Below are 27,632 nucleotides of genomic sequence, written 5' to 3'. Positions count from 1 at the left end.
TCTTAAAATGAACAACTGAAAAGATGAATTCTTCTACATCATTCAAATTCTGTTTTAATATAAGGGGAAAGGCTTCCTTCACTATTTTTTAGAAATCAGGTTCCATCAGTTTTAAGATCAAATTCATGTTTTTATTGAGGCAATAAAGTTTTAATTTAAGAAACATCTATAATTCCTTTCAGTTATAGCCCACGATTTGGTTGAAGATATAAAAAGAAACCTCATATCAACGGAAAGGAAACAAATACAAAAGCACTAAAGGATTTATGTTCTCAGCATTTGAATCAATGTAAAAATCAAGTAATTTTCCATTTTTTTCTTTACTGATTAATGACTAATTTGCCACCAGTTACAAACAACAAAATGACGACACAGCGTTAAGCCAAAGCAAGCAAGAATATAAAATAGGATAACTACTGTCACTGGTCAAATGCAAACAATCCTAACAGACTAATTATGATTAGACAGTCATAGACTGAAGCATACTTTTGTCAACAGGTCATGTTTTGCCCTCACCTTTACTTTGATTACAGATACCAAAATATGCAACATAAGTTATGTTTTGCTGTACTTCAAACCTCTTCTCAATCTAGGAGCACATACAAACATGACAGGCTGTCCTTCACTCTCCATTAAAATCTTGGAGGTACCCTTAAAAAACATGTTTGACTTCAGTACTAGAACAGCTTGAACAGGGTTGCACAAAACACAGACAAGAGTGATTTTGGAGAAAAATGGTGTACAAGCAAGAATTATTGAGTTCTTAACTGTACTGATTTGTTTAAAATCATCATTTTAGTCTAGAAAGTATATTATACAGTAGAAAGAAAACCTGTTACTTCAAGTTTAATCCTACTTCTAATACAGATATTTCAAAATTAATTTTAAAAAAGTTTTTCAAATAGAACACAAATGTTTTTATGCAAATAAAAACATAGCAGTGCAAAAGACTTAGCATACCTGGGCTACAAGGGCCTGGGTGTTACAGAAGGCTAGGGATATATTTTAGTGAATCTGATCTTAACAGTTCTCTTTTATGAAGTCTGCTCTACTGTGAAAGCAACATTTGAAAAGAGAAGCCATGTCTATAGTGTTTTTAAGGCTATAGTTATATAAAACTACCTGTAAAACTTGATTTATAAGCAAGCTGTCATAAGCACAATGCAAGATTTGTGCTAAAGCAAATGCTGCCAACTTGAAAAAAAACTACTCATCCCAGATGAGTGAGCTTTCCCTACCAAATGAGGGGAGCTACCGCATTAATTTCTACAGAATAGAAGTCTTTAAAACAAATTTACCCTTATAATTGTAAAGATAACCTGCCAAATTTGAACAAAAAGTAAACCAATTAAATGCCACAAAAATGGAGGCTGTGGAAGAAGCAGAGACCTCAACCCAGCCGACTGAGTACTGTGCAGAGTACAGAAGGGAAAGATGCCCTCTCCCATCTACTCGACAGAATGCTGGTGGAAGGATAGAGTAACAGAGCCTTTCCATCCTTGCAGATGCCAGACAGCTCTAGGGAATGGGTAGAATAATAAAGAATCCCCCAACTCAGCAGCCAGAAGATTCTGGGAGAGGAATAAGAGAGAAAGCTCCTTCATCCTTCCAGGAAAAAACAGGATGGTGAAGCTTCAAATTTATTAGACTCTTGCTAGCCAGAAGCTCATACAAAACAGAACCCCTGAGCAGAGTAGGTAGGAATCCTGGCAGAAATCAAAGCACCTTCCCATTGTTCATCAGGTAGGGTGGCAGAAAAAGTGGAATGGAATCTCATTAGAGACTCGTCCCTGTGCCTCGCTGACAAAGACCCAACTCTTCTTTATTACTTAACTCTGCAGTACATTTGGTGTTCTAGGTAAGTGTCTGGTAAATTTTTCAGATTCTGCAAATGTTAAATATATTCACAGAGAAAATATGATTATGCTTAATTTTTTCCTTAATAATTATGCTATTTGAAATAGTTAATTACTTAAAGGAATAAACATTTTATAATTACAGAGACAAAGGAATAATCACTTTAGTTTTTAATCACACCGAGAACTCAGAATGGTGAAAATTACAGTATTGTATTAAATTACTACCACATCAACTTAAAATAGCAATATACCTGGAGGATCATATTAAAAAAGATATTCCTATTTAAGGTCCAGTCTGCTACTACTTATCCACACATAGTTGCACCATTCAATAGAATGAAAATAAATAATTTATTGTGCAAGGCTGCAAGTTTGGGCCCAATCTTGGGCTCTAAGACATTTCCTCTTAAAACTACTTATTTTATACAGTCTTGAGAGCAACAAAATGAATGAAAAGCTTTCAACTGGAGTTCGATCAGACTCTAAGTAACTTGCTCAAAGTCATACTGACAGGGTAGAATCCTGACTTCACTGACATCAGCTAGAGTTTTGCCATTTACTTCAATAGGGTCCAGACTTCACCGGACATCTGCAGCAGAGTCAAGAAGACCCCAATATCCAGGTTCTCTATCCTGTGCCTTGAGAAAATATTGAACATCTTAGCATGTACTCTTCTACTTTATAAAATCTGCAAACTCCTCTCTATTTTTTCACTCCTAGAGCTATGTCATCAATTTTTTGAATAGTTACTGCTTCTATTAACCTTAAACAAAGTACCTTAAAAATGCCCAGATATTTTTATGTAAAACAGAATACCAATTTTACTGTATTCAACTTAAACATATAGTAACTTTCAAGAAAAACTTTTTAATCATAAGCTACAAATCTACAAACTAATTTTTGGGCATCAATTCTTGTATAACAAGTCTTAAAACACATCACAAGCAAAAACTTCAAAAAGTGAATCATAGTTAATAAGATTAATCTAACATTACAACTAGAAAAACACAAACAAAAAGCGTGTCCTCAAAGGTTTGCCAACTTAGTATTTAATTGGAGCTAGATCATACGCAAGAGTTCCTTCCACCTCTGGAAATCTGAGTCCATTTACTTGGACTAAGTTACCAGGTACACTGAACCTGGTAATAGCAACACAGATCTTAGCAAATGGGTAGTCCCATCATAAAATTAATATACCACATTTCTCAATAACTGATAATATGCTCCAGAAGTCCAGACTTAAAGAATTGAGGGTCACATGTGTAGAATGTGTAGAAATTTCAGAGCTATGTAGCAGTCTAGAACTGTAACAACAAGGGATGTTGCAATTATAGCATAGGAGAACTGTCAGGGCACCTTGAGTAGCCAGAAGTGAAATGTAACAGGGATGCTACCGGGCAGCAGTAGGACCATATGCAAAACCCTGTGAGGGACCAAGGTTAGAAAAGCAGGGAGTACTGCAAAGGTGGAATGCTTTGGTACTACAGAATATTATTATTTTCTTTAATTTCCAATAGTGGCCACAGTGTGCAAGGAACTGTTCAAATATAAGAGAAAGTGTGTTTCGGGTGCTGCATCACACTGCAGTACAGTCTTAGGAGGTCATGTCTGGAGTACCTGTCATAACTATCCATTCTATTTAGACTTTTCTACCTCACCCATCACAACCATGATATTCATCACATCCGATGAAGTGAGCTGTAGCTCACGAAAGCTCATGCTCAAATAAATTGGTTAGTCTCCAAGGTGCCACAAGTACTCCTTTTCTTTTTGCGAATACAGACTAACACCGCTGTTACTCTGAAACCAACCATGATATTGGCATGCCTGTAAAACAGAAGTGGTGAGGGTGCTACAGGGCACTCTCAGAGGCATCACAGCAGAAACATGCAAGGAGCAAGGTATAGAATAGCAGGAATAAAGGACTAAGTGGGGTCATCACCAGAAAGGACAGATAAAGCAGTGCTGGGAGCCAGCTCTACTCAGGGAAACAGCAGCATTATTTGTTCTGATTTCCAGTAGTGACCACAGTGTGCTAGGCACTTTGTAGCTATAAGAGATGTGTTGCGGGTGCTTAAGCATGCTGCCCAGAGGGCGGCCCAAAGCGCTACAGGATAGGGCATGGTCAGAGTGCAGGAAGTCTGGTTTGCCTGAGGACAATGGGAGGTGCTGGGAAGAGGCAGGGCTGCATGGGAAAATATGAGGGCGCTATGGGGCAGGCAGACAGCAGGGGCCGATAACAGGCGGGGCACTTGAGGGCAGACAGCAGGGGGCGCTGCAGGGGGGAACAGAAACTGCCGGAGAGCCACAGGGGGTCAGCAAAAGAGATCGGGTCGGCGCCTCCTGTGGAGCAGCAACGGTTACCGCACGGGCCCAGCGTGCGCTGGTCCGAGTCCCTGGGGTGCTCAACCCCGCCCGCCGTGTGCCCCGAGGCAAGGAGGGTGCGAGGAGGCTGGTCCCACGGTCCCCGCCCCCCAGACCCCAGTTACCATTACCCAGCAAGCCCAGCGCCGCGCCGCCATCCTGCTGCCGGCCAGCTCCCACGGGAACCACACAGCCTCGCGAGAACTCACTCCCTTTCCCTCCTCCTTGTCTCATACTGTCCCCTCCCCCACAGCTGCGCTGGGAATCAACATGGCGCTGGCGCCGCGCACGTGTCCCGGTCCCGCAGCAAACGCCTCGCTCTGGCACCCGGCGCGCGCACACGCACATGTACACGCAAGCGACGGGAGGGGGAGGCGGAGCCGAAGCGCACGCGCAAGAGTTGCCCTGCTGCTCCGGACCCAAGCTGCCGAGATTCGAACGGGGCGCGCGAGCCTCCTCCCCCACGCGCTGGTCACGTGGGAATTTGCCCCTCCGTCTGCCCCCCCTCGCGGGCGCCGAATTCGGCATCATCCGGGTCCCCCCTTTCCCCTTGTGTCGAGGCCTCACCTGGCTCCCGCTATCTCGCGCGCACGGAGCCCGCCGGCAGAGGAGCCGCTTCCCCTGCTCGTTCTCTCCGTGCCGCGCACCAGGCAGCGGCGGGGGCAGCGGCGGCTCCACACAGCGCCTGCTCCCCCCCTCAGCGCGGCGGCTCCTTCCGCTTCCTTCCCCTCCCCCCGCTGCGGCGGGGACCCGCTCCCTGCAGCTCCGCCTGCTGGTAGCTGGGGGAGGCGGCCAGCCGCCGCCCACGGTCGCGGGGTGAGGATCGGCGCTGCCGCGCGGAGCCGGACGCGCCGCCGGGTGACTGTTCTCCCCGAGTGGTGTGAGGGGGACGGTCTCTGGCTGGGCGCGAGCCGGCCCTGCCCACGCGGACGCGCCGGGCGCCGGGCCAGAGGGCGTGTGAGTCAAGCGCCGGGCTGGGGCCTGACTTGGGCCCTGCGAGGTGCGGATGGTGGAAGCGCGAGGTGCGAGGGATGGGGCAGAGCGGGTGCGTTCCCTGCCCCCACCGAAAACCCGCCTCTCTCCAGAGCATGCAGACAATGGAGCGGCAAGGCCTAGCCCTAGAAAGCGGTTCCATCTGTTCCCCAGGCAGGCAACTCGGGCTTCTAGGCTTTTAGACGGGTGCCCGTGCCCCTGTGGCTTAAGCACATGAGCAACTTTTGGGGTCTTGCAAGTTTGTGTCCATTAGTAAGAGAAATGGATGAGGTGAGTCAGGTGTATTTTCTGGCACAATCCTGTTGATTTACAAAGGATGTGCAGAGAGTTCTGTTTCCCTGGATGTTGTAGTAATGAGTAAGGCAGTTTCCTTGCTGACCCAATCCCCAAGCCAGTCAGTTCTCTGCTCAAGGAATTTTGTGTCTCTGCTCCTTCACGGGATCATGCTCATGTCACATGTTTCTGGCGCTGTCTGCTGGCTTTCTTTACACGCACTTAGCTTGTGCTCCCCTAGCTTCTGCATTTGCAATCAGGTAACACATCATCCCACAGCGGTTAGCTTCTGCTCAAGCATTGCCATATGGCCCATTGCTTTGGGCAGTGGCAGCTTTTATTTCCAACTATGTCACGATAAAAAAGCTTAATTGCTCCTTCTATGGAGCCTGGAAGACGGGTGCTTTGCTTTAACCAGCTTTGTGATTGTAGATGAAAGACTCACTTGAGGGCAGCCATTAAACATGTTCCCAGCATAACAATATCGTCTTTATTTGTGGCCTTTTCTAGGACAAGAAGGTTAACTTTATCGCTACCTACCAGGAACAGAGTTTATGCAGCCTGACCTGTCACAGGCACCGGCCCCTTCCTTCATGTTTTATCCAAACTGATATTGCCTACCTTTTTTCCGAGACCTTTTCAATCAGCTGTCTGACTATAGCTGTTCTGTTTTCACTCCAGGCTGCTGTCTGTCTTTAGGCAGATCTGATATATCTTTTATTGATCTCTTCCTCCTCCATAGTTGCAATTAATTACTTTTCACATATTTAGGGATTTATAAAGGGTTAGCGGAACCTTAAATTTAGCTTGTAAAGAATACAGATAAGTGTAGTATGTTACTAATATCAGCCCACCTTTCTGTGAAAGCTGTCCTCTGCACTACCAGAAGCTTCTACTTAGCCTTCATGGTTAATCCCAGGTTGATTATAGTGCAGAAATCCAACCTAGGAATTAACAAGTGTGTGGATGATTATGCAGTAGGAACTCCGTAGTTAAGGATGCTACAGGATTTCCACTCAAATTTTCAAACATCTAAAATCCAGATAAGTAATTATAGCAGCTTGAAAATTAATATGTCAGTAGAGTTTATGGTGTAAATTAGAGATCAGGCACGCACGGGGTTCCTGTGATACATACTGCCCAAACCACCTCTCCAAACAAAATACCTGTTTTTAAAATGGTAAGAGTCTTATGTTTTTGTACAGAGGTCAAATAAAAAAGAGGGGTTTAAAGGAGAGTAAATCTGTATCATTGGGCAGGTAAGAGGGACAGAGCTGATAGCTGCTGGGCTCTAAAAAGAGTAATTCATATCCCTACACCACTTGCTGCTGCCAGCTGGTTAAGTCCCTGCCTCTCTGGGCCGCTTTCAGCAGCTCCCATTGGCCTGGAACAGGGAACTGTGGCCACTGGGAGCCGCGATGGGCTGAACCTGCGGACGCGGCAGGTAAACAAAGTGGCCCGGCCTGCCAGTGGCTTTCCCTGCATAAGCGCAGAACAAGTTTGGGAACCGTTGATCTAAATAACTCTGGTTCTTCCTAAGAAGACTCCTTTTCCTAAGAGAAGCTCTTAGCCAGCAAGAGCTAACTGCCAATCCCCAACTATTATTCCCAACAGCTATGGACCTTTCCTTTTCCAACTTTTTATGGAGGTCATGCCAAATTTTCTGTTCAGAGTTCCTCCCCAACTACAGATTTAATATTGATGCTAATTAGATGTACTCTGAAGACAAACAATCCTTCTGAACAGCACTTACAGTATCTCCATTAACTTGAGGTCGTAGTATTTATGGAGCCAATATCCCTTCGTACTAAATTCACTTCAGTGGGAGGTCTGAGTTTGGGATCAGCAATCTCCAGTTTCCCTCACTGGGGTTTGTTGAGCAGAAGACAGATCTTCAGCCCTTTCTCTGGTTAAGGCAAAACCTCAACAATCTTCCCATTTCCTGCCAACTCTCATATTTAGACCCAACGGTATCCAGGAAGCAACCAGAAAGTTGCCATGAGAATTCAGCTATCACTTTCTAGAATGCTTTGGTGCTTTAGAATCCTGCCCTTTCACAATAATTAGTAACAAAATGTTATGCAATGTATTGGCAGGGCAACAGCTCAATTTAGTAACTCAGTGGCTTACTTTCAAAATTAGTGCCAAAATGTAAAATCAAATGCCAAAAAGTTGATTTTTCAAAATACCACACCACAGCCAACTTTAGGAAATATCTAACTACTTAATATTGAAATTTAAGTAGTTAATTTTTTGGAGGGAAAAAATCCCTCTTGGAAGAATATTTGCTTTTGTGTGTATTTTACAATGTAATGAAACAATTATGTAACAGGTTGACATTATTGGGAAGAAAAACAGTTCAATGAAGAGTTTACAGGAAAGAATGACTTCAGACTAAAGAAGAGAGAGTTTACTTGAGATAAGAGAGAAACATGTCCTTATTGTAACAGCAATTAAACAATGGAACACCCTCGCACATGAGGTCACTGAGGGTCTATAAATGATGTTTAGACTCAGTAACCTTTATGGTAGATACAATCCTTTACAGACATAACTTTTTTTATTGTATGGGAAGGTGTAAAGATTTTGTAAAAGCTGTTAGACTTAAATAAGTGCCAGAACGGTGTCCTTTAGAAAAGCTGAAACCACAGAAAACAGACACTGAGAAAAGAAAATGACTAAGAAAACTACATTTCCTTTTGACTGAACACACCAAAAATCACAGGGAAGCCTATTCAAAAATTAAAGCTGAAAGGGAACGTATTTTTGTTTAACAAATGCCTGTGCTATTAAGAGCCAAATTCTCACCTCCCATCTTATCTTAGTTTCATGTCCTCTGCTTTGCTTCCCATCCATGCTTGCTGTTGCCCCTGGACTGCATGAACATTTTCCTTACTTGTGCTTCCGGGAGCTACTATGACTGCCAGCTATCCCTGAAATCTTCCTTGTGTGCCATGAATGGGAGGAGTGAGTCTAATAAAGGATATTTCCTCATCTGTAGTTCTCTATCCAGCTGTTTTATTTTATAGGGGTAACTTTTTAATTTAAAAATAAATTATATAAATGCATTTAGTGGCTCTTTTGCTTAACATAAATCTTTAATGTGGGTCTCTATTACAAAGTGCTTTTATGCAAAAATAAGTTGCTATACTAAAATATATGCAGTAAGTCATCACTTTCGTTCCATATATACTCCTGCAAGTTTAATGTATGTTAGCAATCTAAAAGATAGTAATAAAAATGTTTTGCTCCTTTCTAAGACTAAGAGAAAGGACTGAATATATTTTTTTCACAAACATTTAGAATGTCTGTTATAATTCAGCACAGAACAGCTTTGCTCCATTTCATAAATACATGAGGTCCCAAGTCTGAAATTCTTACTCATGAGACTATTCCCATTTAAATCAATTGCACAAATGGCAAGAGTAAAGGTTTCAGAATCAGGTGACTAGAGAATAATGTCTGGAATGCAGTGAATTACAAGGAAATGATTTCATCTAGATCTTTTGGTGACTCAAACCACAAAAGCAGTATTCAAAGCTGAAGGCAGTCAGACATTCTGTTTAGCTCACCATAGTATACATATTGTCATTTAAGATTACAATATAGCTGGAGCTTGGATTGTACATTACAAAACTAAAATATCAGTGTAACAGTTTAAAATATTTGAAACTAGTGTATTGTTATTATTTTACTTTCAGCTATTTTGAGTTTCACTCTCCTCATTCTTGAACTTTGGTTTAAACTTCCAAAAACGTAACACACCCATTGGGGTCTGGAAAATTTCAGAGTGATGGGTGACAGTTGAGGAAGGTTCTGAGTAAGATTGGAATGAAAATCTTTATGTAATTTTAATTGTAGCAGTTGATACCATTTACATCATAATCAGTTAAGTTATTTGTAGGCCTTGGCACTAGAAGCTATTTATGAGGTGGAAAGTTAAACAAAGCTTTTGCTGAGAGGGACATTGCCAACTTAATCTAGATTTTTTTTTTTTTTTTCCAAAAATTAGTTAAGTCATATCAGCCTCCTGAGTCAACCTGCCGGCTTTTGTGGCTTGCAATCATACTTTACTATTTTTAACAATGGTTTTTCTCTTCCTGGTGCTGAGTAGGACACAGGGGAAACTGAATAAAGCCCCAGTCCTGTAATAAAGTGGTATGTGGGCACATGGATTCAACTACTCAGATCTAGTGCAGACTTACATTACTGATTACCTATTCTGCTGCTGATTGTATTTTTGCTACTCCAACATTCCTTGCCCTCATGGCCAATTCATTCACTTCTGGAATTCTCCCCTGTACTGACCCTTACATACGGTAACTCCTACCAAAAAATCATAAATCCACTCACTACCTTGTCCTCTTCAAGTGCCTCTGGAAGAGTCTCTGCTCTTTTGTTGTACCTACAGAACACTCTTATAAAAATGGTTCCACTGGCAGTAAGTTACACTGTGTGCATAGCTAACATACACGAACACATGCTTGTGTTATTGTTACCTTGTCCTCCCTATCCCTGTTTCACTTACCCTGAAATTACTTATCCAAGGTTACAGAGCTGGTCCATAGCAGAGACAGGAATTAGAGCCCTTGACTTGTCACTTCCAATCCAGTGCCCTATCCACTGGACCTCATTGTTCTATGTGCTGTTCAGACATAAGGTATGTATATGCTGCAGTGTACAATTGGCTGGGTCCCTTTGCATGCAAAACTGTGCTTATGGATGCTCACATGTGGGATTGGTATTGCACAGCTGCATCCAAGTCAGACTCATCTAGCTGTGTGCACACTGGTATTGATGTTAGACTGGTTTGGCACTAGGATTGCTTTGAGCATATCCCAGGGTTCTTAGTACTTCACTAACCTGGGCTCTTCTGGAAAGTGGTTTGCAGTATATTGTGGGAGAACTTGCCCATCCTTCCCAGGCCCCTACGCAGAAGTGTTCTTAGCCCACTAATGCATTTGGCTGTGGCACACCCAGCTTGGCACGCTCCCTGCTTCTGGCCATTCCAGCCCATGCCAAGCCATAGCTAGAGCACAGGTTGATGAGCTGTTCCTGCTTGTGACCACTATATACAGATGGACTGTGGATAGCATTTCACCAGCAGTGTCTGACCCTCAGAAGGCAGGGGCAGGTCTTGGAAGGGAGTTCACTCATGGCAGAGTGGAGATATACCTGTTGCATGCTGTAATCATATGTAGACTAGTGCTAGATAGCTAGTACCATGGTGGGATCACATCATCATGCAAACTTGGGATGAACAGCAGCAGGCCCAGCACTCCAGAGGAAGGCCAACTTCATGGAGCCGTATGAAGAGCATACTCCCAGACACACAAATGGTGCTGTGATAGCAGCAATTGATGCTATGGTTTACCAGTGGGTGGTGGATATAAACAAGGTGCCAGAAATAATAGCTGGCTTTGAGATAATTGGCTTCCCCCAAACTCTGCTGGGCCAGCAATGGCATTCATGGTACTGCCACGAAGGGCACAGGAAAGTGAAAACTGCAAAGGTTATTATGCATACATTCTGCAGGCCTTAGTCAATCAAAAAGGCAGATTCATAAACACCAGTGCAAGCATGTACCAGCAAGTTGCATGATGGCAGCATGCTGAGCTCTGGTGGTTCCTGTTTGGACAAGCAGGAACTATATTCCCTCCGAATAACATGGTTATCATTGGGGGTGAGGGTCTGTGCCCATGCTTACCCTTTACAGCCATAGCTCATGAAACTATAGTCTGGCTACACAGCTGACCTGATAGAAGCCGCTTAGCAGTTACAGGATGTGGTGGTGTGCGCATTTGAAGGCAAGATGGGACTACCTGCAAAACTGGATGCCACTGTGTCCAATGCCATCTGTATTATTGTGGCATGCTGCACTCTCCACATCATCTCTGAGGATAAGGGTAAGAATTTTCACATGGATTAGGCCGGACACCATTGGTTTGCTGATCTAGTATAGGTAACCTGAAAGAGCTTTGTCATTACTGAGACTGGTCCAGGCAAGCAAGGGAAATACAAGGGATTCCTTGTGTTCCCATATCCTTTCAGTGGAGGGTGACACATGAGGAAATGTGCCCGGTGGGGCTGTAAGAGACATATGAGTTTATTTGCTATTTTTTATTTGCTGTTGCTTTTATGTGGTAAGAGTTTGATATTTTATTAAAAGCTTTGGACAACTTCATGACTATCTTTTTTAAAGCAAACCGATTTATTAACATAACCAAAAGTATTCTGAAAGCCATTGCAGGCATCCCAGCTCCCTGTACACAAGTAAGTGAAAGTGCAAACTTGCAGAATTGTGCCATTACCTAAAGTCTCAGCTGTAGAGTCTCATTGCTAAAAAACCAGTTACCTTATCCGTAACTGGTGTTCTTCGAGATGTGTTGCTCATGTCTATTCCAGAATAGGTGTGCGTACTCGCACGTGCACCGGTGCCGGAAGTTTTCCCCCCCCAGCAGTACCTGTAGGGGGGAGCGCCCCCCACGACCCCTGGAGTGGCGTCTGCCTGGTGTGGTATAAGGGGAGCTGCGTGTTCCCCCCACCCTGAGTTCCTTCTTGCCAGACAATTCCGACAGGGGAAAAAGGGTGGGGTGTGGAATAGACATGAGCAACACATCTCGAAGAACACCAGTTACGGAAAAGGTAACTGTCTTTTCTTCTTTGAGTGATTGCTCATGTGTATTCCACAATAGGTGATTCCAAGCTATATCTGTTGGAAGTGGGTAGGAGTTCACAAGTTGCCAGGATGGAGGACAGCCCTGCCGAATCCGGCGTCATCCCTGGTTTGGGGGACAATCGCACAGTGTGAGGTGAACGTGTGAACCGAAGACCATGTGGAGGCCCTACAGATGTCCTGGATGGCGGACGTGGGCCATGAAGGCAGCTGACGAGGCCTGCACCTGAGTCGAGTGTGCCCTCACAATGGGTGGCGGGGGACACCTGCCAGCTCATAACAGGACCGGATGCATGAAGTGATCCAATTGGAAAGCCGCTGAGTGGAAATCGGCTGCCCCTTGCACTCTCAGCCAAGGTGACGAACAGTTGGGAGGACTTTCTGAACGGCTTGGTCCACTCGAGGTATAAAGCCAGAGCCTGCAGTACATCGAGCGTGTGGAGATGGTGCTCCTCACTGGACGCGTGAGACTTGGGGCAGAGGACCAGTAGAAAAATGTCCTGACCCATGTGGTAGGCGGAGACCACTTTTGGGAGAAACGCAGGGTGTGGGCGGAGCTGGACCTTGTCCTTATGGAAGACTGTGTACAGCAGCTCAGAGGTCAGGGCCCTGAGCTCTGATACTCGCCTTGCCGATGTGATTGCAACCAGGAAGGCCACCTTCCATGAGAGGTGAGACCAGGAACACGTGGCCAGTGGTTCAAATGGGGGCCCCATGAGACGAGCTAACATCAGGTTTAGGTCCCACTGCAGGACCGGGGGCCTAGAATACGGAAAAAGACAGTCCAAACCCTTAAGGAACTGGCCAGTCATAGCATGGGAAAATACCGTGTGCCCTTGCACTGGCAGATGGAAGGCTGATATGGCTGTCAAGTGCACCTTGGCTGATGAGGGCGCCAGGCCCTGGGCCCTCAGGTGGAGGAGGTAATCAAGGATTAAGATGGATCGGGGCGGCCACAGGGGAGACACCCTGGTCCGCCGCCCACCTAGGAAACCGGGACCACTTCGCCAAATAAGTGCAGCAAGTGGAGGGCCGTCTACTTTCGAGGAGGATGTGCTGAACCTGTTCTGAGCACATCCTTTACTCTCCACCTAACCACTGAGCAGCCACGCCTTGAGGTGAAGAGCCACTAGGTTGGGATGGAGGAGGCGGCCTTAGTCCTGAGAGATCGGGCGGAGCAGTAACGGCCAAGCTATTGCCAGGCCCATGAGAGTCCCGTACCAATGTTGTCTGGGCCACGGCAGGGCAATCAGGAGGACCCGGGCCTTATCTGTCTTTATCTTCTCCAGGACCCTGCTGATTAGAGGGCACAGGGGAAAGGCGTAGAGAAGCTGGCCTGACCAGGAGAGGATAAAAGCATCAGAGATAGCTCCCCGCCCCAGGCCCTACCAGAGCAGAACCGGGGGTATCGCTGGTTCTGCCGAGTCGCGAATAGGTTCACCTGGGGAGTTCCCCACCTTCGGAAGAGCCGGTGGGCCACTTCTGGGTGGAGGGACCACTCATGTTGCGAGGAAAAGTCCCTGCTCAAGCGATCCGTCCTCTTGTTCTGGGCGCCCGGTAGGTGGAAGGCCTTCAGGTGAATGTCGTGGGCTATACAGAAGTCCCACAGCCTGAGGGCTTCGTGGCAGAGGGCAGAGGATCAGGTCCTGCCTTGCCTGTTGATATAGAACATCGAGAGCGTGTTGTCCGTGAGGACCCTGACTACCTTGCCCTCCAGGTGCAAGTGGAAGGCCATACACACCAGCCGCACCGCTCCCTGACGTTTATGTGTAGCATCAGGTCTTGAGCCGACCACAGGCCTTGGGTCTGAAAGTTTCCCACATGGGCCCCCCAACACATCAGACACCAGCTCCAACGACAGGGTCCTGTCCCTGAATGGGACCCCTTGGAGCATTTTGTTTGGGGTGGACCACCACCGTAGGGAGGTGATCACAGAGTTCGGCACGATGAGGACCTTGTCCATCCTGTCCGTGGCCTGGCAGAACTTTGAGGCCAACCAGAGCTGGAAGGGCCTCATCCCGAGTCTGGCATGATGGACCATGTACGTGCACGCCGATATGTGACCCAAAAGCTGCAGGTAAACCCTGGCTCTTGTCACCGGGAACCTTGTGACCGAGTTGATGAGACCTTTCAGGGTCTCAAATCTGTCTGGCGGGAGAGAGACCCTTGCTGACGCTGCGTCCAGGAGTGCCCCAATAAACTCTATGCGTTGGGCCGGGACTAACATGGACTTGGTGTTGTTTACCAACAGGCCCAAGGCGGTGCACGTGGACAGGAGGAGCGCCATGTGATCCCTCATCTGCGACCGGGAAGTGCCCTTGACAAGCCAATTGTCCAGATAGGGAAATATCTGGACCCCCCGCCGTCTGAGGTAGGCCGCTACCGCCGACATGCATTTTGTAAACACCCTCAGGGCAGTGGACAGACCAAATGGGAGAACCATGGATTGGTAGTGATTCTGTCCCACCACGAAATGGAGGAAGCGCCTGTGCCCCTTGAATATGTGGATGTGGAAGTACACATCCTGTAGATCTAGGGCAGCGTACCAGTCCCTGGGATCCAGGGAGGGGATGATGGAGGCCAGGGAAACCATGCGGAACTTGAGTTTCACCATGTACTGGTTCAGATGTTGCAGGTCCAGGATGGGCCTGAGCCCCCTTTGGCTTTCTGGATAAGGAAATAATGGGAGTAATACCCTTGCCCATGAACTCCTCGGGCACTGCCTCTATCTCTCCTAGTCCTAGGAGCCGCCCCACCTCCTGCTAGAGTTTTGTGTGAGGGGTCCCCCAAGAGGGACAGGGACGGGGGGGTGTTTGGGTGGGGAGGAGGTAAACTGGAGAGTGTAACCTTGGGAGATGGTTGAGGACCCATTGGTTCGAGTTTAGCCACAACCATTCCGGGAGCAAAGCACATAACCGGTTGGCAAAGGGGAGCTTTATTGGGGGTGGATCCCGGATAAGGACTGGCGGGGTGCCCCCAAGCATCCCATCAAAAGTGCCTTTTCCCCGCCTGTTTGCCCTTGGAGGACCTAGGCTGGGGGGCAGGCCTAGACTGCCTCTGAAGGCCTCTCTTATAGTCCCGCTGCTTCTTATGGGCGGCCTCATACTTCGGGAGGGCAGCCTGGGCGGGAGTCTGCTGTGGCTTGAACTTAGGTTTTGCCAGAGCTGGGACATACAGGCCCAGAGTCTGGAGGGTCGTGTGGGAGTCTTTCATGCCATGCAGCCTTGTATCTGTTTCCGCCACAAACAGAGCTTTCCCGTCAAATGGGAGTTTTTGCATGGAAGACTGCACCTCACTGGCCAGCCCAGAGAGCAGGAGCCATGACGCCCATCTCATGGACACCGCGAACGCCATGGATCGTGTGGCCATCTCCGCAGCATCCAAGGCTGCCTGCAGGGAGGGCGAGGAGGCCAGTGAGGTGCTTTGGGTATTGGCTGGCACCGGAGGGTCCACCACCTGGTCAGACTCCGGGCACAGTGCAGAGGACGTACGTCCCACTGACTCTTTTCTTGGGGGTCTGGAGAGGAAGGCCAACGTTGCTTCCGAAGCTCCAGCCACCAAGCGAGCTCCCACCCAGGACTGCGCTGGAGGCTACGGTGCCCACTGGTACCATTAGGCCAGCCACGATGCTCGCGTGGCTGTTCAGGTTGGCTGGTCTGGCCCATCGAAAGAAGGCAACAAATGGAGGCCGGGCTAGCGTAAGATCTGCTGCTGTTTCTGGAGTGGGAGGAGTGGCAGTGCCGGGATCTACGTCGGCCATGGGACCATGATTTTGACGTGGAGGACCAGTACCAACGGTAACAGCTGCTCCACGAATGGCCTCGACGGGCAGACTCACGACAGCGACTCACGACAGCCGGTGATCAACGCCCAGGACTGCGATGTCTTGGCGGAGACTTGGAGCAGGAGTCTGAGCGGGAACGGCGTCGATGACTGAGCCGTGACCAACTGCAGTACTCCCTCTGAGACAAGGACTGTTGGCAACGCCTGCTGCGGTCCTGTCTATATTCGCTCCTTGAGGACAAATAGTGCCGAGAGTCCCAGGCGGCCAGAACCCAGCCAGACAGTCTGGTCGGCATTGAGGGCAATCCACATGGATTCTGCTGGGTGGTGGGCGGTGAACGGCGTTGGGAATGTTCCCTCGACCAAGCCCGGTACCGGGCTGTGGCGACTCTGGAGCATGGGGCTGACATCGGCATGGACATAACGTCCTGGGCCACCTGGAGGGCTTCAGGTATGGATGGCATCTGGATATCCGGAGAGGCCTGTTCCAAAGGGGCAGGGCTACTCCGCTCAACGTGAGTCCGAGGCCTGGGCCCCGGTGGGGATCGAGGACTGCCCGACATGGGCCTAGCCTCTGTCCCAGACTTCCCTCGGTGCCGCTGCAAAGAGGGAATCTTCCCGGCCCTTTTGGCGTGCCCCGTGGACGGGGGGCAGTGCCGACTGGTTGATGGCACTGGAGGGTCGCCACATACCAATGCCACGTGCCAGGTACCGGTTTGGAGCGGTGTGCTGGAGTTGGGGTCAGCGCCGACTTCATCAGGATGTCCCGGAGCCTAATGTCCCTTTCTCTTTTGGTCCGAGGCTTAAACAACTTGCAAATCTTGTACCTTTCGCTGATATAGGTTTCTCCCAAACAGCACAAACAGTCTGCGTGCGGGTCACTTCTTGGCATAGAACGCCTACAAGAGCCGCACGACTTAAACCCCGGGGCGTGGGGCGTGCCCTGGCCCGGAATCACTGACTGACTAAACAGCTAACTAATTACAGGTACTAACACTGAACGAACAAACAGTTCTGGGGACGAGCTACAGCAAAGCTGGAGCAGAGTAGTTCTGATGCACCTTCACTGGCGGCAAGAAGGGACTGAAGGTCGGGGAGCACGCAGCTCCCCTTATACTGCGCCAGGAAGGCGCCACTCCACAGGTCACGGGGGGCGCTCCCCCCATGTGTACTGCTAGGGGAGAAACTTCTGGCACCGGTGCACGTGGCGAACACGCACACCAATTGTGGAATAGACATGAGCAATCACTCAAAGAAGAACTGGATGTTATATGTGTATCCATTCTCATTACTTGCAGCTTTACACATTGTGTAGAGATACAGTAAACGGGGAACATCTGCCCATTCCAGTGCATAGAGTGGGTCATAGCCAACCCCATCTTTGGATTGTCCAATGGCTGCACAGGGTGCAGGATGTGGTGAAGTGAAGGAGAGTCCATGGGCATCAATGACGGTGCAGGAGCTAGAGCCTGCTACCTATCAGGATGGGCATCAGCCACTCACACTGCTCCCTCTGGGCATGCATCACTATCCTCCCTCACTGCTGCTCCTCCAGGTGTTCATTGTTCTGACCTGTGCCCTATCTCAAGCAACAGGTCATCTGAGCCTTTTCCTTTTTCCATGCTGGTTGAGGGTCCTCTCCTCAAGAGTCCTGGATGATTGCCTTGATCCAACAGGGCCTTCAACTTTTAAAATTATTTTTCATCCATAGAAAGAGAAAAAAATCCCCCGTCATACTATAGTTTGATACTTTTATTCCATCTTTACACACTGGCATCTTCAGAAGCTCCTTGTAGCCATGTACCCAGACCAAAGACATAATAAGGAATTTCAGATTTAATTAAATATACCAGGAACTGATTGGGGGGTGGTTAGGCTATTTAGACCAGGGGACCTGTTCCCAGTATTGGTTTCAATATTATTTCAGGCCAGGAAAGCCTGCGGGAGGTCCCCGAGTGGAAGAGGGAGCAAATGTTCCAGGCTAGTGCCGGAATTCCCTCTATCTATACAATGGAGATCTTTTCATCACCTGCTGGCTGAACAACATAGCAAGGAGTTGAGAGGGCGGTTAAACTACAGAGCAACCACTGGAAGTTTATCCTGCCCAGAAATCTCACTGATTCTCCTGCATGAAAAAGTTTCAAGCACTACCTGCCATGAGGGGAGGAAAATTCAGATGAACATTAACAGGATACTGAATCAGAATGTGGAGGCTTGCTAACAGCAGGACCGATTCCTCCTGCTTCCTTCTCTCCAGCTCAGACAGCATGCTGTGGACGGCCCGGGTCAGTAGACCAAGTACAGACATCCCGAAGGGACTTTTTCACTTAATACAGCCACGGGGGTTTATAATCTATGCTGTCTGGGACAAGGCTCTAATGCTAATAATGGTGTAACTGTATCAGTCTGCCAGCGTGACATAGCTACAAACCTAGCAATATATGCAGAAATACGTACTCATGCTTGCTAAACCTGTAATTCTTATTTTCTTTTTTAAGTGGAAACTTAGTTGCATGTTTAATTTTTTCCCCCATGTGGAAGCCACCTTGGCTACATGGTGGTCCCACGGAAGGAAGAGGACCAGGGAAACGGCATGACTTCCACCGTCAACCGTCTGAAGCCATCCCATTCCAAATATCCTCCATAACTATTTTATTGGCCATAACCCAGAAATCCCTCCCATTTATGCTACCATTTTCCCCATAATTATAATAAAGATGTTGGCTGCTGCTTACCCAGCTGCTGATCTGTTCCAGCTCCTGTGCCACTCCCTCCCCAGGCTGTTCCCTGGGCCCATCCCTGAACAGATCCTCAGAAAACAGGCCCAGGAGGCCCACTAGCCAGCTGTAGGGCCTGATCTGCGGTATGTTCCTGTGACTCTGCCTCCTCTACTACCAGGGTTTCCTCCAGTGCGGTCCCATTTCCCCTCATGTTCCAGTCTAAAAAATCTTACTGTTCCTGCAGAGAAGCCTGCCATCCAGGACTGTGGGAACACTAAAAAGGCCAGGTGGTTATGGTCACACTTGTATTTGTGGGAAGGTTTTCATTTTGTTCCCAAAGAAGTGTTTTTTAAAAAAGTATTTAATTCTGCCATTCTGTATACTTTTCACTCTGACATAGTAATGGCAGTGTTGTGATGTGGAACATTTTCTGGGACCAAATACAACTTTGAAGGACAGATATGCGGTAGGATGCCTAGTGAAATCAGTCATTTACAATTGAACATTTTGCATGCAGCCTCTCAATAAGTAGTAGGTGTGATACATTATTTCTAGTGCAGGAAAGATGATCAAACAGTTCAAGCTGGGAAAAAAAATCCCATTCACAAATCTCAGTGAAATCTGACAGTCTAATACATCGTTTTCAAAGACAAGCTTTATTAGTTATTTGCTCTGAAAAATTGCACTGATCTATTATTTATCTTAGCTAGGGTTCCTGACACTTCCTCAATAGTCCCAGAAAAATGGTAGTTTTGGCATCAAAGCATTCTTCATTTCTAACCAGAACACTGTAAACAGAGATGAAGCATTAACTATTACTAAATTAAGACTCCAAACCTGTAAGCACTCATGCATGTGACTATACAAAGGCCTAAGTGTTTGCAGGGGACTAAATCATGTTCAGATTCTGCTGAGAGCTTGGTTGTCAGTACTACTAATATTTATTTACAGTGACATATTACACTCACCATAAATTTCATTCAGATCTGTTCCCTGTCTTGTCTTTGTTTTGGCCTTTATTTGACCTGGCAATGATTAGTTTTGTAAACATATTATAAAAATTATGCTTAATTCTATATTGCTTGGTTCTTGGGCAGGGAAGTGAACTAATTAGATTACAAACAAAGAAAAAAAAGGTGAGACAATGTGGCCCTCTACTAAATTTGTACAGGGATTTTTAGATTCTGAAGAGGTCACAGCTGAAATGTCTTGATATTTATTGCTTGTGTATTTAAATCATAGAATCAGTCTAATTATAAACAGCATTAGACAAGAAATGTAATTAGAAATGTTTCTAATTAAATGATTAAGCCACTGAATTAACTGCAACCAACCAGTTACATCTGGGCAACAATGGAAGTGTTTGTTTTGCTAAGAAAGCTGAATATCTAATTAAAAAGTCTTACAGTTGGTCCCTTAGAGAAGGTTTACCCCGAGGTGGAAGGAAACATCAATATAGAGTGTCAGTCATTGCTACATCTCTCTTCTTTTGAATTTACCATTTTAATGAAAGCCATGGGAAAAAATGTCAGTGTCACCATGGTAACCAGGACATCTTGTTTTAGAATGTACACTACAAAAAGGTACATAGAAGAGACAGAATAAAATTAATCACCTCAAAAAATGTTGATTTCTGGGGAAAGCAAACATTGCACAGTCTGAATTACAATATGAAGGAATTTGCAATTTCTTTTGGAGAAAAGGATATAAAAATTGTTTTGGTATTTTTTCTTTTTATGACTGCAGCTATTTTCAGCTAAAATAGTACCGACTTGCAAGAATTAAATGGCTTTTCCCACTGTGCTGTACACAAGCAGTGCCCCCATTCATAGTTTACCAACCAACCACCTTTCCCATCATTTAAATGAATCTATTCATCTTATGATTTACTGTGATGATGTTTGTATATCACCTTATTTCTACATTTCAGTGTCCAAATTTAGTGTTGTACCTTTCCCCCATGCAGTTCAAAGTCTTGAGCAGGAAATATCTAGATAGTAATTGTCAGAAAATTAAATTTGGCTTGTTTCCACCAGTTGGGAGGAAATAGACTGCATGGATAAACAGAAAACAACACTTTTTAAAATCCACTTATGTACCCATCAATGACTCCTAAGGGGAAATTGTGCTCAGGTGACTTGTGTGATGTATGATGCAATATTTATAGAAGCTGTAAGACCTGCCAGTCACATCAGGTGGGCCCAGATTCATTTTGAAATGAGTCCACTTTCACCATTTAGAGAAAAGAGCTTTCATTTGGGATCTGGCACTATTTTGGTTTTAGGCAGGGAATTAGATTTGATATACAAATGCCTTCACACTTCCGTGACGTGACAAGCATGTTGACTCCGCCTTTCTAGGGCAGACTAAATCACAGAATTAAGTGGTTTTGTAGAGGTTTCTAAAAATCTCAGCAAAGAGAAGTATAACCAAAACAGTTTTCTTCAGCTAGCCTCTAGATGATGCCTAAGTAGTATATATATTGCATACAGGCAACTCAACAGTTGAAAGATATGAGAAACAGATCCCACCAACCAAGGTAAGGAATGTAGTGCTATCAGAGTGCATAAGAAAATTCTCTCCAACTGAGTTTGACAAACTTATGTATTCCTCTTGGCTCCAGTTGGGTCTTTTCTTGATATGGCTATTCTGTAATGAACACAGGGAACAGCTGTGCCTTAACTATCATTTAGGGAAATCACTGAAAGTAAGCCCAATAGCTATCAGAGAAGCCAATCCAAATATTTTTCCTTTTTAGGAAAAAAATTGATTATCCAATATATCCACTCAAGATTCTTACTGCTCACTAGAAATAGAGGCAGGTTTATTTTGGTGCCCCCATGTTCATCAAGCTTAAGTGTTAAATCATAATCCACTGGAGAGGGAGGTGAAACAGATTATGTAGGTTTATAGTACTCCTCTAGCTGGGATTTAATTTACTAGTGAAAAAAATTTCTGCAAATTTACAGTACAATTCTATATACTTCATGGATGGCAAGAAAGACTAACCTTTTGGAACCGTTTAAACCGTAAACAGATCTGAAATGCGAACCAGCACGATTTGTTATGAGTACTGTTCATGAACACATTAGAAGGTTCTTCCTTCACTTCCTTCTGCTAGTTCTGAAGGAAAATAAACTCATGCCAGAAAATCTCATCTCATGGTGTTTGGAAATGTTGTTGAGAGACAAGGTGGGTGAGGTGGTAATTTTTATTGGACCACGTTCTGTTGGTGAGACACACAAGCTTTCAAGCTTACACAGAGCTCTTCTTCAGGTCTTGGAAACTCACTCAAAGTATCACAGCTAAATACAAGGCCTCCAGTCAGAGGTGGGAAGACGTGCGCGTGTGTGTGGTTAAGGTCAGAAGGGACCATCATGATCATCTAGTCTGACCACCTGCACATTGCAGGTCACAGAACCTCACCCACCCACCCCTAACCTCTGGCTGAGTTACTGAATTCCTCAAATCATAATTTAAAGACTTCAAGTTACAGAGAATCCACCATTTACACTAATTTAAACATGAAAGTGACCCAGGCCCCATGCTGCAGCAGAAGAGAAGGTTACTTGCCTGTAACTGGAGGTTCTTTGAGATGCGTGGTTCTATTGAGGGTTTATGCATGCATGCCATGCTTCTGGAGCCAGAGAATTTGAAAGTAGTAGTGTCCGTTGGTCCGCACATGCAGCCTCGCCTCATGCTTTCATCCGAGGTGATAAAGGGCAGGGCAGACTGACCACGTCTCCAGTTCCTTCTCCATCACCAACTGAATAGATCCGCAGCAAAGGGGAAGGAGGGTACAAAGTTGAATATAGACAGTGACCACACATTCTGAAGAACCTCCAGTTACAGCTAAGTAACCTCTTCTTCTTTGAGTGATGGCCCTTATTGTATTCCACTGAGGGTGATTAACAAGCAGTACCTAATTTGGAGGAAGATACAAGGATGAGGATGGAACAGTTGAGGGGAGGACAGCGGTGCCAAATGAGTCATCTGTTGCAAAAGTATGTACCAAACTCCACATGGCTGCCCTACACGCGTGGGCGCTTATGGAATGGGCTCTCACTCTGAGCGGTGCAGGCAGTAGCAACAACTAATAGCAGAATGTAATGCACCCCAAAATCCACTTGGAGATTCTCTGTGTGGAGATTGCTTGCCCCTTAACTCTCTCAGCTACTGCAATAAACAATATCTAGGAGACTTCCTGATGAGTCTTGTCCCCTGCAGATAGAAGGCCATGGCCTGGCAGACGTGGAGGGAATGAACTTGTTGTTCCTCTGCTGAGGCATGACACTTTGAAAAGAAAGCAATTCAATATATGAGTTGGTTGAGATGAAACTGGGATATTACCTTTGGTAGAAAATTGGGATGTAGGTGCAGGGAGACTTTGTCCTTATGGAAAATGTTGAAGGGGGGGTCCGCCATCATGGCCCCAAAGTTCACCTACCCTTCTCGCCAAAGTGATAGCCACAAGTAATGCAACTTTTATGAAAAGAAAGGACAGAGCACGAAGCCAGTGATTCAAAGGGCTATTTCATTAGTGCCATTAGAATGAGGTTGAGGACCCACTGGGGAGCGATAGGTTGTATGGGTGGGAAAGTTCTGAGGAAATCTTTCCAAAACCTATTAGTCAACAGAAGTGTAAATACAGAGTGTCCTTCCATGGGGGGGTGTAAGGCACTGACTGCCACTATGAGGACCTTGAGAGAGTTGAGGGCAAGCCCCAATGTCTTCCAGGACAGGAGATAATTGAAAAGAAGGGGAATCTCTACTTCCTGTGGGAAAAGCCCTTTCTGTTGGTCCCAGGAGGTGACACGTTTCCACTTGGCCCAGTAGGAACACCTAGTGGACTCTTTTCTGCTGCTCAAGAGGATGTCTTGCACTTCTGATTAACACTCCCATTCTAGAGAAGCTGCCCATCCAAGTACCATGCTCTGAAGTGACATGTCTGCAGATTGGTGTGTCTGATCCTGCTGTTGTGTTGCATTAGCAGCTTGGGGAAAGCAGGTAGGGGAAGTGAGGGATAGGCTGACATGCAGAGAAGGTTGGGAAACTAGAACTGTCTTGGCTAGAATGGGGCGATCAGAATAATAATGGCTCTCTCCCGCCTGATCTTGTGGAGTACACATGGCAGGAAAGGTGGTGGTTGGGGAAGGGGGGCGGGGGAGAAGGCATAGTTGATCTGGTCTGACCAGCGGAGTATGAGAACGTCACCTTGAGAGTGGATACCGACACACCCCTGCTCCTCCGCACCCCCCAGAGCAGTATGTGCTGCATTTGTTGTTGGCATGGGAGGCAAAGAGGTCTCTGCTCAGAGTCCCCCATTGGTTGAAGATGTCATTTACTAAAGTGTCATGGAATTCCTACTTGTGATCAGCCATGAATCTTCTAGTGAGAACACCTGCAATCAACTTCTGAGTCCCTGGAATATAAAGCTGCCAAAAACAGGATCTTGTGGGTGATGTACCAATCCCATAGATTGACTGGCCTCTGCACACACAGCAGTTGACCTTGTGCCCTTCTGTTTGTCAATGTAATAAATGATGGTGTTGTTGTCTGACATGATGAGAACATAATGGCAGCGAATGGATGTGAGAAATGCTTGACACATTCTCCGTACCATCCGGAGTTCCAGAATGTTTATGTGCATCCTGGATTCCTGAGGGGTCTGTGTCCTTTGCGTCATGTGGTCTCACATGTGTGCTCCCCATCCTGCAAGGGATGCGTCTCTGATGACTTCCCTGTCCAGGGAGGATGGGAGGAAGAGGATCCCTACCCAGACCTGTCGCAAGTCTGTCCACCAACAGTGGAAAGAGTTTACCAATGTGGGGGACTATCAACGTAAGATCTATGGTATGCCACATGGGTGAGTAAACTCTCTGAAGCCACATCTGTAGGTGAGCAATGGAGAGCTGAGCACAGGCAGTGACGTATATGCAGGCTGCCATGTGGCCAAGGATGGATAGGCAAGTCCTGACTGGGACAGATGGACTGTAGACTATTCAGGGGATGAGTTCTTGCCGAGTCTGGAATCTGTCCCTTGGTACGTAAGCTCGTGCTGTGACTGAATTGATGGAGGTCCCTCTGAACTCTAGGGACTGTGTGGGAACCCAAGCTGATTTTTCGACATTTACCCTGACTCCTATGGAGGAAAGGAATCTGAGCAACATGGTGGTTGAGATGAGATCTGCATCTCTGGATCACGCTTCTAGTAGCCAGTCATTGAGACAGGGGAATATAAGGACCCCATAATGCCTGAGGTGGGCTTCTACAACAGAGAAAACTTTGGTGAAGACCCTGGAAGCAGTGGTGAGTCCAGATGGTAGGATCCTGTATTGAAAGTGCTGAAGGCCTACCAGGAAGCTCAGGAGTCATCTGTGGGTTGATGTAAAAATAGGTGTCCTGCATATCGAGAGCCATAAACCACATACCTTTTTCTAGCGACAGTATGATGGCTGCTCAAGTGACCATACCAAACTTGGGTTTGTGAATGAAGCAATGGAGGGGAGAGAGATCCACGACTGGTCTCCAACCGCCTTTCTTTTTGGGTATCAGGAAGTAAGTTGAATAGAACCCTGTCCCTTGATCGTTTGGAGGACTATCACTCCCTTTGTAGTACTGAATCTATCTCTAGGGCAAGGATGCTCTAGTGAGAATGGTCCCTGAGAAGTAGGGATGTGGGTGAGGTAGTGTCATGAATTTGATTGGATAGTCATAACGGATGACATCTAGCACCTGCTTGTCTGTTGCTATTGCTCTCTAAGCTGGTAGAATGAATGCTAAAAGGGATGGGGTGGTTGTATTACAGTAGGCTCACTGGTTGACAGCTCTGTAGTGGTACTCAGAAATAGCTTTTCTGAGAGGGTTGCATGTGTGTGGTGATGTAGGCTGTGAAGGCGGGCCTGGAGGGTATTGGGTCTTCTGGCACTTGTGCAGTGGTTCGTTCAGTCTTTGGTGGAAAAACTGGGTAGTCCTGAACCACTGTGTTGGTAGTGGGCAGTAGAATTTCTGTTTGGGTACAGGTGTACAGATGCCCAGAGATCAAAGTGTGGCTTTTGAATCCTTCAGGGTATGGAGTGAATCATCAGTTTTCTGGTTAAATAGATGCAATTCACTGAAAGGGAGTGATTTTTGCACCTCTATGGGGAAACCAAATGAATGAAGACACGATTCCTTCTGCATGACAATGCCCACAGCCATTGAGCACAATGAGGTATCTGCCATGTCTACAGCAGATTGAAGCGCTGATCATGCCACAAGTTTCCCTTCATCCAGGATAGACTGGAACCGGGGTCGATCTTGCTGAGACAGCTTTTCAGTAAAGTCCTCCAGTTTGCCATAGTTGAGGAATTCATATTTAGCCAACAAGGCTTGATAGTTCGAAATTTGGAACTAGAGGCTAGCTGATGAGCAGACCTGGCTTCCCAGAAAGTCCAATTGTTTGCCCTCCTTATCAGCGGGGGTGTAGTGCAGGGGCTGGGGTCTGGACCATTCAGTTGTTGCTTGCACCACAAGGGTATTGGCCTCGTTTACTAGGACGCCTAGGTTGGCACACACAGCCAAAAGCAGCTCCACATGGTCCTGTACCCGAGACCGGGAGCTGCCCTTGAGCAACCAGTCATTGAGGTAGGGAAATATCCGGACCCCTCAGCATCCAAGATAGGCCACCACAACCGCCATACACTTTGTGCATACTCTGGGCGCGGTGGACAGGCCAAATGGGAGAACCGTAAACTGGTAGTGGTCCTGTCCCACCAAGCAACGAAGGAAGCATCTGTGCCCCTCGAATATATGGATATGGAAGTATGCATCCTGAAGCTCCAAGGCCGCATACCAATCGCCAGGGTCCAGAGAGGGTATGATACATGCCAGAGACACCGTGCAGATCTGGCATTTGACCATGAACCGATTGAGGTCTCGCAAATCCAGGACAGGCCTGAGCCTCCCTTTCGCCTTTGGGATAAGGAAATAATGGGAGTAAAACCCTTTTCCCCAGAACTCCCTTGGAACTTTCTCCACAGCTCCCAAGCTGAGGAGCTGACCCACTTCCTGCTCACAGGGGTACATGTGATGGGTCCCCCATGTCGTCCCAGGGAGGAGGGTGGGAGGGCAGGGGTGAGACAAACTGTAGATTGTAGCCCTGGGAAATGGTGTTGAGTACCCAATGGTCTGATGTTATTCAGGACCATTCCGCAAGGAATGCGCACAAATGGTTGCTGAAGGCAAACTTTTTGGTAGGAGGGTCCTCTCGGGAGGCACCCAGGTACCCTCCTGCAACCAGTCAAAAATGTCTCTTGCCCTGCTGCTTGCCCCTCGAGGGCCCAGGCTGAGGGGCAGAGCGAGACTGCCTCTTAGGTTGCCTCTTTTGGGTCTTGGACCTCTTATAGGCGGGCTCATATCTTGGCTGAGGAGCTGGGGCGGGAGCCTGCAGCTTAGGCTTGTCCTTGGCAGGCGGGACGTAAAGCCCAAGGGTTTACAGGGTAGTATGTGATTCCTTCATGCCATGAAGTTTCACATCTGTTTGTTCCACAAACAGGTCCTTGCCATCGAAGGGAAGATCCTGCATCACAGACTGTGCCTCCGTGGACAGCCCAGACAGCAGTAGCCAAGACGCTCTGTGCATGGACACCACCGAGGCCATGGACCGAGCAGCTGTGTCAGCTGCATCCGAAGCTGCCTGCAGAGCAGCCTTCGCAGCAGCGGCACCCTCCTCCACAAGCACCTTGAATTCCTTCCTTTCACGCTCCAGAAGGGAGGGTTCGAATTTGGGCAGTGACCTCCAGAAGTTAAACTCATAACAGCTAAGGAGGGCTTGGTGGTTGGCCACCCAGAGCTGGAAACTGGACAACAAATAAAGCTTCCTACCAAATGAGTCCAGCCTTCTAGAGTCCTTATTCTTGGGTGTGGATCCTGTCTCTCCCTATGATTTACAGACTCCACCACTAGAGAGTAGGGGGCCAGATG

The 27,632-nt window shown here is 46.8% G+C and overlaps 1 long non-coding RNA gene across 1 annotated transcript; it reads left to right on the top strand.

Annotated features, from left to right (window-relative positions):
- The first annotated feature begins 5,010 nt into the window (after window positions 1-5,010).
- Window positions 5,011-27,540, top strand: LOC140916144 (uncharacterized). Its single transcript, XR_012160439.1, has 2 exons — window positions 5,011-5,180; window positions 27,205-27,540. It is a non-coding gene; the product is annotated as an uncharacterized lncRNA (long non-coding RNA).
- Window positions 27,541-27,632: the final 92 nt, after the last annotated feature.

The sequence above is a fragment of the Lepidochelys kempii genome, chromosome 8, assembly GCF_965140265.1.
Source record: "Lepidochelys kempii isolate rLepKem1 chromosome 8, rLepKem1.hap2, whole genome shotgun sequence".
Classification (NCBI taxonomy): domain Eukaryota; kingdom Metazoa; phylum Chordata; order Testudines; family Cheloniidae; genus Lepidochelys; species Lepidochelys kempii.
The sequence above is the reverse complement of the archived record's forward strand: the minus strand, read 5'-3'. Positions and strand labels throughout refer to the sequence as shown.